The sequence below is a fragment of the Lutra lutra genome, chromosome 2 (genome assembly GCF_902655055.1).
Source record: "Lutra lutra chromosome 2, mLutLut1.2, whole genome shotgun sequence".
Taxonomy (NCBI): Eukaryota; Metazoa; Chordata; class Mammalia; order Carnivora; family Mustelidae; genus Lutra; species Lutra lutra.
In genome coordinates, this window is record NC_062279.1 from 117,527,652 (window position 1) to 117,539,544 (window position 11,893).

Sequence of the window (11,893 nt, forward strand, 5' to 3'; positions counted from 1 at the left end):
GATCCGACCAGAGGAGAAGTCCCACAGAAACCAGGCTAGAGTTTCCAGGTGTCTTCTCCCAGAAGAGTATCAGAGACAACATTTCACTCTCCTCATGAGGTATGGCAAGTATCAAGTCTGCCAACCAGAGATGCTTACCTGTGTGTCCAAAGTTTTTACTAGACATCAGTCAGATAGGGCTGGAACACACAGGCAACTAACTGCAGCTACTCAGTCTCCAGCCCCCACAGAATTCAAACTGATGGTATGGCCCAGGGCCAGGGCCCCACGGGAAATAAATCACATGGTTACCATAAGCTATCTGGCATTGTCCAAAGTTGCAGGGACACTCTTATCAGGCAAGATATTCCAAAGGCTCGGGGGTTCTTATTTCCCAGGAGAGAGCCAAGGGAGAGTCTTCTCTCTTTAATGTGCACAGGTTGAGTCCTCCCAGCCAGATGGGTCAGCTGCACCGTCAGCACCCCACACCCCCTGAGTTGACCCATTACTGCACCCTTACCATAAGATGACTGTAGGAAAGGAGCTACAAACACAAAAGGAAAAAGAGAGAGAAGGAGCTGCATCCATAATACCATTAGGCTGCCACTCTAGAACTAGATCACCAACCTCCTTTCTTCACTTGTTTTGAAAAGATATACACATTAGTCTGAGCCACTATTTGTTAGGCAGTTGTTCTTTGTTTTTTTCTCTTTTTTTTTTTTAAGATTTTTTTTTTATCAATTTATTTGAGAAAGAGACAGAGCAAGCAGGGGGAGGGGCAGACGAAGAGGGAGACAAGCAGACTTGTGGCTGAGCAGGGAGCCCCATGCAGGGCTTCACCCCAGGACCCCGAGATCATGACCTGAGCTGAAATCAAGAAGCGGATGCTTATCTGACTGAGCTCCCCAGACACCCCTATCAGGGCTTTTATACCCACAGTAGAACCTAACTGAACTACCACTGGTCTCTTTTCACAACTTTAGGCTGTTAAAGCATGAAACACCCTTTTGCTTATGAAAAACTGCTAGAATATTCTTTTTTTTTTTAATCAAATTCAGAATGACAAAATCTACTCTAAACACTTCAGAGGATAAACTTTTTATTTGTAGTAGTAATTGTCACAGTTGATTCAATAAAAGAATGGCCATATATAAATCTGGGTTTTCTACATGATACACAACAATGGGAACTGATTAGCTAAATGATACAGCTGTTTTTGGATCATGTGTGTAACCACCACTTTAGGTTCTCCTAATCTTTATTTAAACTGCAGCTCCCCACTCCCAGGCCCTATTCTGTCACTCTCTTTCTTTTTTTCCTTTTTCTCCCTAACATTTGTGAGAGCTATGACTCTACTGTTTGTGTGTCTGCAAAATTCATATGTTGAAATCCTAAAGTCCTATGTAACAGTATTAGAAGCTGGGGCCTTTAGGAGATGCTTAGGTCTTAAGGGAGGAGCCCTCATGAATGGGATTAATACACCAAAGAGATCCTTAGCCCCTTCCACTAAATATGAGCATACAGCAAGGAGGTGCTGGCTATGAACCAGAAAGGAACCTTGCCCAGGAGGCAGGTATCTTTACCTTGGATTTTCCAACTTCCAAAACTGGGAGCACTGAATTTCTGTCATTTGTAAGCTACCTAGTCCATGTGTTTTGTTATAGTAGCCCTAACAGAGTAGGACAGTGACCAAATGATTCTGCCCCACTGCAGCAGAATGTAGATTCCATGAGGTGTAGGGAATTTTGCCTATTTGTGAACAGTTGTATACCCAGAGTGCAGAACAATGCCTTACATACAGTATTTACTCTAAAATATTTGTTGAGTGAATGTTTAATAAATATTGTTTTCTAATTCACATATAATATAGGAAGTTAAAAAAAGATGCAACCCTTCAAATACATAAAAAATGTTAAGGTTTTATTTTAGAAGACATCATCTTAACAAATGTGTTATAGAGTTATGACCAATGGGTAGCATATTCATAGAATGCTATCATTTTCCTACTTATCATTAGAGATTAAAAAACACAGATCATTCTCAAAGCCTGAAACAAACTGTTCACTTACTGGCATAACACAACTTGGCAACGAGTATCCTGCAAATTTTTTTGATTACATATAGTGCCAAGTAAATGAACTTAATTCTTTTTAATTACAAAAAAAAATGAGTTGCAAAAGATTGAAAACAACATCACTTTTTAAATTTATTTGGAAAGCTGAGGGGTGCTTGGGTAGCTTAGTTGGTTAAGCATCTACCTTCCACTCAGGTCATGATCCTGGAGTCATTGAGCCCCGTTTGGGGCTCCTTCTGCCCCTCTCCTGCTCATGCTTTCATTCTCTCTCTCTCTCTCTCTCTCAAATAAACAATAAAAATAAACAAATAAAATATTAAAATAAATAAATACATAAATATGTATTTGGAAAGCTGATTCTTTCATATAAATTACATGGTAAGTGGGATGACTGCAAATTCCAACACAATTTTAAAACACTTTCCTTATTGTTCTTCAATGGGAAAAAAAAATGTCACTCAAGCAACAGAATATTATGCAAACTGAATACCTTAACAAAAGGGATAAAAATACACTTTTTTGCAAGAAGACCTGTCTTGCTGGTCTAAAAGCACTTCATGAAATAATAGGACAAGATGACACAATCACCTGCTTTTATGGCTAACATTTATATCTAAAACACTATAATATGGTTTCTTTAATTTAGAAAAGTAAAATGTGATATTTTCTAAATTCTATCTTTCTATTCCACTATCTTTAAAAAAAAATAGAATACGAAAATAGTTTAAAATTAAGTGAAGCACACAAGAGTAGACTTAATAGTGAAATTGACAGAACTGCAGAATGATTGAGTTGTGCAATGACAGTAATAAATTCTCCTAGAAGGAAAGAGGAACTAAGAAAGGAAGAGAAAGTCTACATTATTTCATTAACTAAAGGTTAAGATAATCAAAACAGAAGTACCATCACCAGATATTAGCAATATCAGAAAAAGGAGAAAGACGAGAAGGCAGTATTTAAAGAAATATTGAAAATACATTTCTAGAAATGAAAGAAAGGTGACAGAACTCAAACAGAAATGACAGTGATAATAGTGGATAACTTAGGAATGCTGTCCCATCCAAACTAACTACTTCATACTACAAATATACAAATATACTAGAAAAAGTGTTTTTGACAAATGAAAGGATATTATAAACACAGATGAAAGAGATATAATAATAGAATTTTCACTTTTGTATAAAGACATCATTTATTTCATGTTACTTACTATTTATAAAAATTACCTTCAGACTCATTTTGTAGCACTTATAAATCAACGTGTTTATGACACTGATACATTCATTCTGACCATCTTTATATTATATACTTCATATTCATTCTTCTTTGCTTAAATATTATAAAATTTCAACAAAACACATAACTGCTATTTTTCTCTCTTTCATAATTTGACTTTATTATGTATAGCATTCCAATTTGAGATGGAGCAATGTTTCATTTTGTAGGCTCTTCTAGCTAGTAGGAATTGCAAGTTTAATGCAAGAAAATTCCAATGTGCGTGGTTGACCTAATACCGCCATTATTAGCCACTCCAATAAAATTATAAAATTTACTTAAAAATTTTCTGGCCACTTCTGGTGGCTTTCTTCCCTTCCCCATAGAATAAAAAATGTACAATTCCTCCAACATGAATTTATTCTGCTTTTTTTCTTTATAGCATAAACGTATCACTAAAAAACCCACTGTAAATAAAATTACATTGATATGTATATATGTAAAATTTTGTTATAAAAATAATACAGGTTAAATGTATATTATTTAAAAACTAAAAATAATTTTTAAAAAACTTAGATTCTCATCATCCAAAGATAACTAAGTTTCTCATTTTGGTATACAGCCTTTAAATGCTTTTGATAAAATTAATTTTTAACTACAAAATCTTAAAAGTGCTTTTTCTTACTTAAAAATTTAAAGTGAACATTTTCCTTTGTCATTAAACATTCTTCTAATCAGTTCCTTATAGGAATTGTAAGGAGAGCTAACACACTTTGTCTGGGTTTGTGCCAATCCTTCAGCAGTCTATCACTTTTTAAAATCATAACCATTATTGTCTTAAAATATCATTTTTTATTGATTTCCCTCCTACTAGCATATATTTGCATTGGGCATCCTTGTATTGTTCATGCCTACAACATATTAGGAAGATAAGCCATTACAGTTCCTTAAACTAAACTATAATAATTATATTATAATGATGTCTTCTGATGAAACTATTTCTTATTATTATTATTATTATTTTCTTGTTGTGGAAAATTTCAAATAGATAAAAGAATGACCTCCATGTTCCCCTCACCCTGCTTCACAATTACCAGCTCATGGCAAACATTTTTACCTATACCCTCCTCCACTATCTGTACTAACTTTTTTTTAAAGATTCAGTAGTGGGATAATTTTTTAAAGATTTTATTTATTTATTTGAGACAGAGAGAAAGAGATAGTATAAGCAGGGAGAAGGATCAGAGGAAGAGGGAGAAGAAGACTCCCCCACCACCTTCCCCCACCAGCAGGGAGCCTCACGTGAGACTTGATCCCAGGACCCTGAGATCATGACTTGAGCCAAAGGCACATGCTTAACCAGCTGAGCCACCCAGGCACCCCTGTACCAATTTTATACTGAAGCAAATCCCTAAATGATATCATTTCCTCTTTAAATATTTCAGTATGGGGGCGCCTGGGTGGCTCAGTGGGTTAAAGCCTCTGTCTTCAGCTCAGGTCATGGTCTCAGGGTCCTGGGATTGAGCCCCACATCAGGCTCTCTCCTCAGCGGGGAGCCTGCTTCCTCCTCTCTCTCTCTCTCTCTGCCTGCCTCTCTGACTACTTGTAATCTCTATCAAATAAATAAATAAAATCTTTAAAAAAAATTTTTTCAGTATGAATTCTTAAAGCTTAGAAATCTTTTAAACATAGCTGTAGGGCACCAAAATAATTATCACATCAAAAATAATTTGATATTTATTCCTTAATGCCCTTTAATATCCAGTGAGAATAATTATTTCTTCTATTTTTCTTAAACAACATTTAGTAAAACACATTAACATTACTACCAGTATACCTAGAAGAGACTCTCAGTTCTTTTTTTTTTTTTTAAGATTTTATTTATTTGACAGAGAGAGAGAGATCACAAGTAGGTGGAGAGGCAGGCAGAGAGAGAGAGAGAGAGAGAGGAGAAAGCAGGCTCCCCACCGAGCAGAGAGCCCGATATGGGGCTCGATCCCAGGACCCCGGGATCATGACCCGAGCCGAAGGCAGAGGCTTTAACCCACTGAGCCACCCAGGTGCCCCGAGACTCTCAGTTCTAAGAAAGCTTTGAAGTAAAATGTAAAGCATAAAATATCATTAGGATGAAAAATTAGAGTTTTGGGAAAATACATTTTATTTATTACTTTTACACGAAGGAACTAAGAAAATAGCATGTAAGTTTGAATTCCCATGGTGTCTTTGCTTTTGTGTGTTGAGAAAAACTAAAACCTTCAGAAAACTATTGAAGAACAAAAGACTTTCTCTTGTGCTTGGTACTCCTGAGTCAGACTGACCAGGCTTGAATGAGTACTGCTCCTTAGTTATAGGACATTAGACAAGTCACAGCCAATTTCCTCACCTATAAAGGGGTTAAGTATCACCCGCCTCCCAACACTGTTGTGAAGAGTAAATGAGTTAATGCAAATAAACCATCCAGAGAGTCCTGACACTGAATAAGTCCTCAATAAAGGGTCAATGTTATTGCTTTTGTTTTAAAGAGAAAAGAAAAAAAGAGACGGTAGAGATGGTTGAGCATTCTTTACTTCATGAATTAAATTCTAAAAGACTTTCTAAGCACATTGAGGAGCAGAGTTGGAAAATTCTTATTTGCAGAGGCTTCTTAACATTACACAGAAATTTAAAATGGATACTGATGCATAGTCCTTGGATAGCTATGGAACACAGAACTATCCAATAATTTCACATAGATCCAAGACTACCAAAAAATTCATTTTTTGAAGAGCCCTAAACTATATCTGACTTACTTTATTGTTACTTAAACTTGTTTATTTTTTAATATACTATTAAAGAAAGACTTTGGGTTTTATCTTGTGGTTAGTAGCATTTCCTTAAAATTGACTTATGCCACTATAGACTCTGCCTCAACACAAAATAGCTTTCAGAAGTTAAGAGAGGGAAAAAATCATATTCTCTTGCACTTCCAAGGAGAGAGAAGCTTGGCACAGTATGATTGGAGTAGGTAGTCTAATATATGTACCATGAAGTACTAGAAGAAGAAAATAGGGAGAATAGGGCACCAGGAATATTGGAAGAGATAATGGCTAGGAATTTTCAAAAATTAATGAAAGAAGCCAACAAACCACAGACCTAAGAAGCTCAGAGAACCCAAACAGGATATAATTTTTTAGAAAATGAGACACATCATAGTTAAGCTACTGAAAAACAAAGATAAAAAGAAAATCATGAATGTAACCAAATAATAAAGAAAAACTACCTACAAATAAAGTATTCAACAGACTTCTTCTCAGGAATAATGTAAAATCAGTCAACAATGAAGTACTGAAAGAAAAAAAAAGTATTAATTTCAAGACAGAAACCCTAATCCAGCAAAAATATATTATAAAAACAGAAGCAAAATAAAGAGTTTTTCAGACAGGCAAAGGTGACTAAAATGCACTGTAAGAAGACATGCACTACGAGAAATGTTAAAGAATTTATGTTAAAAAATGTTAAAGTTCCTTAGGCAATGAGTTTGATATCATATTAAAATTTATACACATACAGAGAGAGAGAGAGAGAAATAAAGTGCTACAGAAATGGTAACAATGAGGGTATATATTTATATAAAGCCATTTTTTTTTTTTTTTTTTTTTTTGGGATGGGCAGAGCCGGCTGAGGCTTTATTTGGGACAAGACACTCAAATTGGCTTTTAGTTGGAGGCATGGACAAGAGGGGGTCCCCAGGGCAGCAGACTCCCCCCAGGGGCAGGCTGAGGACTGGGGCTGAGTGAGTCTTAGGTGGGTCTCCTGTTCCCAATGCTCCCCTACACAGCTCCTTCCCTCAAAGGCTCTATGGCAGCCACGAGAGCGGGGAGGCTGGATGGGACCACGGTGGTTGTTCACTTGGACAGGACATCAGACGACTCGGACACCAGCTTCCCGTCACGGGTCTCAATCTTCTTCACCACCACAGCCTTGGAGGAGCTGCCACGGTTGAAGGACCCAGAGGAGCCAAAGCTGGACTGAAAGGAGCTCAGGCCATAGTTGAGGCCAGGGCTTGGGAGGCCCCCATAGGTCGAGCTCAGGCCACCTGAGAAGCCTTGGTCGTCTTAGTATGGATACTCATGTTCTGCATCCCAGACTCCAGCCGGCTCTCCTCGCCCTCCAGCAGCTTGCGGTAGGTGGCGATCTCGATGTCCAGGGCCAACTTGACGTTCATGAGCTCCTGGTACTCACGCAGCTGCCAGGCCATGTCCTGCTTGGCTCGCTGCAGGGCGGCCTCCAGCTCGGCCACCTTGCCATTGGCGTCCTTAATGGCCAGCTCCCCGCGCTGCTCAGCATCGGCAATGGCAGCCTCCAGGGCAGCCCTCTGGTTTTTGAGGGCCTCGATCTCAGCCTGGAGTCGGCTGATGCTCCGATTCACCTCAGATATCTCCGTCTTCGTGCGACGGAGGTCATCCCCATGCTTCCCAGCCAATGTCTGCAGCTCCTCGTAATTGATCTGGTACATGGTCTCAGCCTCAGCCCGGCTACGGTTGGCAATGTCCTCATACTGGGCCTTGACCTCGGCGATGATGCCGTCCAGGTCCAGGGAGCGCCTGTTGTCCATGGATAGGACCACAGACGTGTCCGAGATCTGGGACTGCAGCTCACGGATCTCCTCTTCATACAGCTGCCTTAAGAAGTTGATCTCGTCGGTCAGCCCTTCCAGGCGGGACTCAAGTTCTACCTTGTTCATGTAAGCTTCGTCCACATCCTTCTTGATGAGGACAAATTCATTCTCCATGTCTGCACGCTCTTTGATCTCCTCCTCATATTTATTCTTGAAGTCCTCCACCAGCCCCTGCATGTTGCCAAGCTCCACCTCCAGCTTCAGCTTCTCCTGGCCCAGGGTGTCCAGCTGCCGCCGGAGGTTGCTGATGTAGCTCTCGAACATGTTGTCTATGTTGCTGCGCGAGGTCTTCTGCTGCTGTAGGAGGCTCCACTTGGTCTCCAGAACTTTGTTCTGCTGCTCCAGGTGCCTCACCTTGTCGATGAAGGAGGCAAATTTGTTGTTAAGGGTCTTGATCTGCTCCTTCTCCTGGGTGCGCACAGCTTGGAAGTTGGGATCCACTTCCAGCTTAACGGGGTTCAGCAGGCTCTGGTTCACTGAGACGGCCGTGATGCGCCCCATACCCCCGGCCCCGCCGCCATAGGCCCCGACCACACTCATGCTGCTGTTCAGCCCCCCTCGGAAGCTGCCGCCCACCCGAGAGAAGGCGGACGAGCTGATGGAGGAGCCAGGCCCGCTGGTGTAGGAGCGGCTGCTGAAGGCCCGGGGGCCGGAGGTGGACACCTTGTAGGATTTCTGGGTCACCCTGACGGACATGGTGGAGGCCGCAGTGGAGGCTGGAGTAGAGGCGAGTAGGCTGAACCTGACAGAGGTTCTACAAGGGGCCGAGAAGCTGCTTCTAGGTCTATAAAGCCATTTTTATCTGATTTTTAAAATCTATTTTAAAAATAATCGACTGTCTCAAATTAAAATAGTAGCAGTGTGTGTGAGATGTATGCATATGTAGACGTGAAAGCAATGACACAATGATCACAAATGGGGAACTCTCAAAGCAAGGAGAAACGTTACACAAGGAATATCTGGTAACAAACTACACCGAGCACTGTGACGGAGGCATCCGAGACTTTTTTCAGGCGCTGTCGTTTATGATTTCATAGCATATGCTAAGGATTTTGAAATTTATCTCAAGAGCATGGGAAAATTACTAAGAAATGATAAGCTAGGGTTATCAATAAAATTTTCATTTTAATCGGGTTACTCGTTACCCCCTAAAAAATTGTTTGATAGGGCACAATGGATTCAAGAGCAACAGGGAGGCTTTTATATGGATTTATTTTGTTCTACTTTTCCCAAATACTCTTTTGACTTTCTTCTGCCAGGAAATTACCTATGAGTTATCAGAGGAGACCTGCATGACCTAGAGAGAAAAACAAACCACTGGGGACATTGATTTTACCTCCTTAACATCTTCCAAATCAATCTATCTACATGCCTCCACTTCCCGTGCACCTATTCTAGGCCAAAACCTTGTTTGGTTCTTATATTTTTATTATATGTAGACATATTTGCTTTGACATTTCTAATGCTCTTAATTTATATTTCCCTCTCTCTGTATTTTTTGGGCAAACTAGCCAATGTGTTTTTCCTAGAATATGCAATCAACCCTTCATATAATATCACAAAGTCCTGCTGATTTAACTCACTAAGTATTTCTTAAGAACTTGCATTTTTCCCCATGATCATCATTATCACATCTGTCCACGCTACCAGCACCGTGCAAGCCCCCTATCAGCACTGCAGCAGCATCTCTCCTTGCCCTTCTCCAACCCGTTCTCCACATTGCAGGCTGGTGATCTTTATAAGAAAACACATTTAGCTCTGTCTCCAGCCCAGCTTAAAACAGTTCAGTGAGTTTCAATTATGCATTCCTAGGTGAAAGGCAAACCTCTAGAATGGCCTACAAAGTTTTGCCTACTCAACACCTCGCTGGCCTCTTATCTCCAGCCTCATTTTACCCCAAGTTGCTCATTTGTTGTCCCCAATTCATCCACATTGGCTTTTTTTCAGGCCTTTGTGGTCACCATGCTTCCTTATTTCACTGGACCTTTGCAGTGTACTTTCCTCTGCCTGGAATGCTCGTCTCTGCCCACTTTGGTTAGATAACATCTACTTTTCCTTCATACTGTAGCTCATCTCATGTTCCCTCAGAAAAATTTTCCTAATCTCTTATTATGTCAAAACCCCTAGAATAGTCTTGCTTGGCACCGTGTACTTCTTCCTATCGTGTTTCATAATCAGTTTTGCATTTTCTGGTGGGATGATTTATTCCTGTCTCTCTGCCTCACCAGAAGGTAAGCTCTATGAGGGCAGGCTCCCATTAATGTGGCTTGTATTTCATCCCCTGGACTTAGTAGAGGGCCTGGTACAAAGTGGACATGTAATAAACTTTGGTTAGATGAATGGTGATATTGACAAATCTATGAAATTGTGTGATGAGATGGCATGATATGAATGATGAACATTCTGAGCGTGAAAATAAATGTTTTTCAGTTCTTGACTATTTTTCTAAGTGGACTTCTCTCACCATTTTTCCTGCTTTTTTTTTTTTCTGGTACCCCTAATAACTTTGTATTGAATGTCTTGAAATTCATTCTCTAAATTTCTTTTTTCTTTTTTTAAGATTTATTTATTTATTTATTTGATAGAGATCACAAGTAGACAGAGAGGCGGGCAGAGAGAGAGGCAGGCAGAGAGAGAGAGAGAGAGAGAGAGAGGAAGCAGGCTCCCTGCTGAGCAGAGAGCCTAATACAAGGCTCTATCCCAGGACCCTGGGATTATGACCTGAGCTGAAGGCAGAGGCTTTAACCCACTGAGCCACCCAGGCACCCCTCATTTTCTAAATTTCTTATCTTTTCCTACAATTTTAGATCTCTTTGTATTTTTGGTTACTTTCTGGGAGATGGCTTTGATATTATCTGTCTAGACTTTCAGACTAGACTTTTTAGGTTAGTTACATATTTTAATATGTAAGCATCCCCTAACAAGAAAAAAACCCTGTGGGTTTTCTTTAATTTTTTATGAATAAGTATTGCCTCCTTTAATATTTTCTTCTACTCCCTGAACTGTCTTTCTCTGAGTTCATTTTCTATTGATTTGGTTTGGGTTTCAGTATTTCACGCTGGAGCCATCTCTCAAATGTTTATTTTTTATTTATTTAATCTCAAAATATTGAAGAGATAATAATGGCAAGGTTGGAAGTTCTCCATCCATGGGTGCATTTTGTTTAGTAGAATGCAGCCAATTTGTTTAGATATCCCCAGATGCCAGCAACTACATGTCTTTTCCTGAGGAGCTATACAATGACTTAAGTGAAGAATCCATTGAGTAACTTTAATCTACCAGCAATGCTGTGCCAAAAGACACAAGTCCAAAACGTAGAAGAGGTCCAGGTGGTCTCACTGTTCAGTATGTGGGGGTTTACATAATTTTCTCTTTTTGGTATGCCATCTCTTATATTCTGCTGTGCCTGCTGTCTCTAGCCTGGAGTCTCTTAGTTTAATTTTCCCAAACAAGAAACCTCCAGATTTCCTGCCAAAATCATTGAGGGACAAGTTTCTATGTGCTTAGGATACTGGAGGAGACCAGGATGCCTAACTGACTTTTTTGGACTTCCCAACAATTCCTTGTTTTCAGCCTTAGTTCCTACCATTGGAAAGTTCGATTACAATCATCAAACTAAATTTTGGAGCAAAGGAAAGAAAATGAGTGATACCATCATTTAAAAAATTTATTTTATTCTATTCTGAGAATGAAGTGCCTTTATGATCAGTAGTTTTCTAAGAAAACGTTTCTCCCTAGTCCCACAATCACGAGCTCTGTTAGAGCTGATGTACATAGAAGTTTTCCACAACTTCCATGACAGTACTTCATTCTATAACTCAGCTACTTCTCTGACAGTAGAAACAACATATGCATTTAGGTTTGAGGAACTCAAGAATTGAAGCCCTTGTAGCTAGGATATTGTTTTCCCCTAGAGATTCAAGGTGGATCTTTGAGGAAAGTATCAGACCAGGAACAAAAATACCTAC

General features: G+C 39.7%; 1 pseudogene; it reads right to left on the reverse strand.

Annotated features, from left to right (window-relative positions):
- Nucleotides 1-6,920: 6,920 nt before the first annotated feature.
- LOC125093319 (keratin, type II cytoskeletal 8-like) lies at nt 6,921-8,704 on the reverse strand (annotated as a pseudogene).
- Between the last annotated feature and the right edge of the window lie 3,189 nt (nt 8,705-11,893).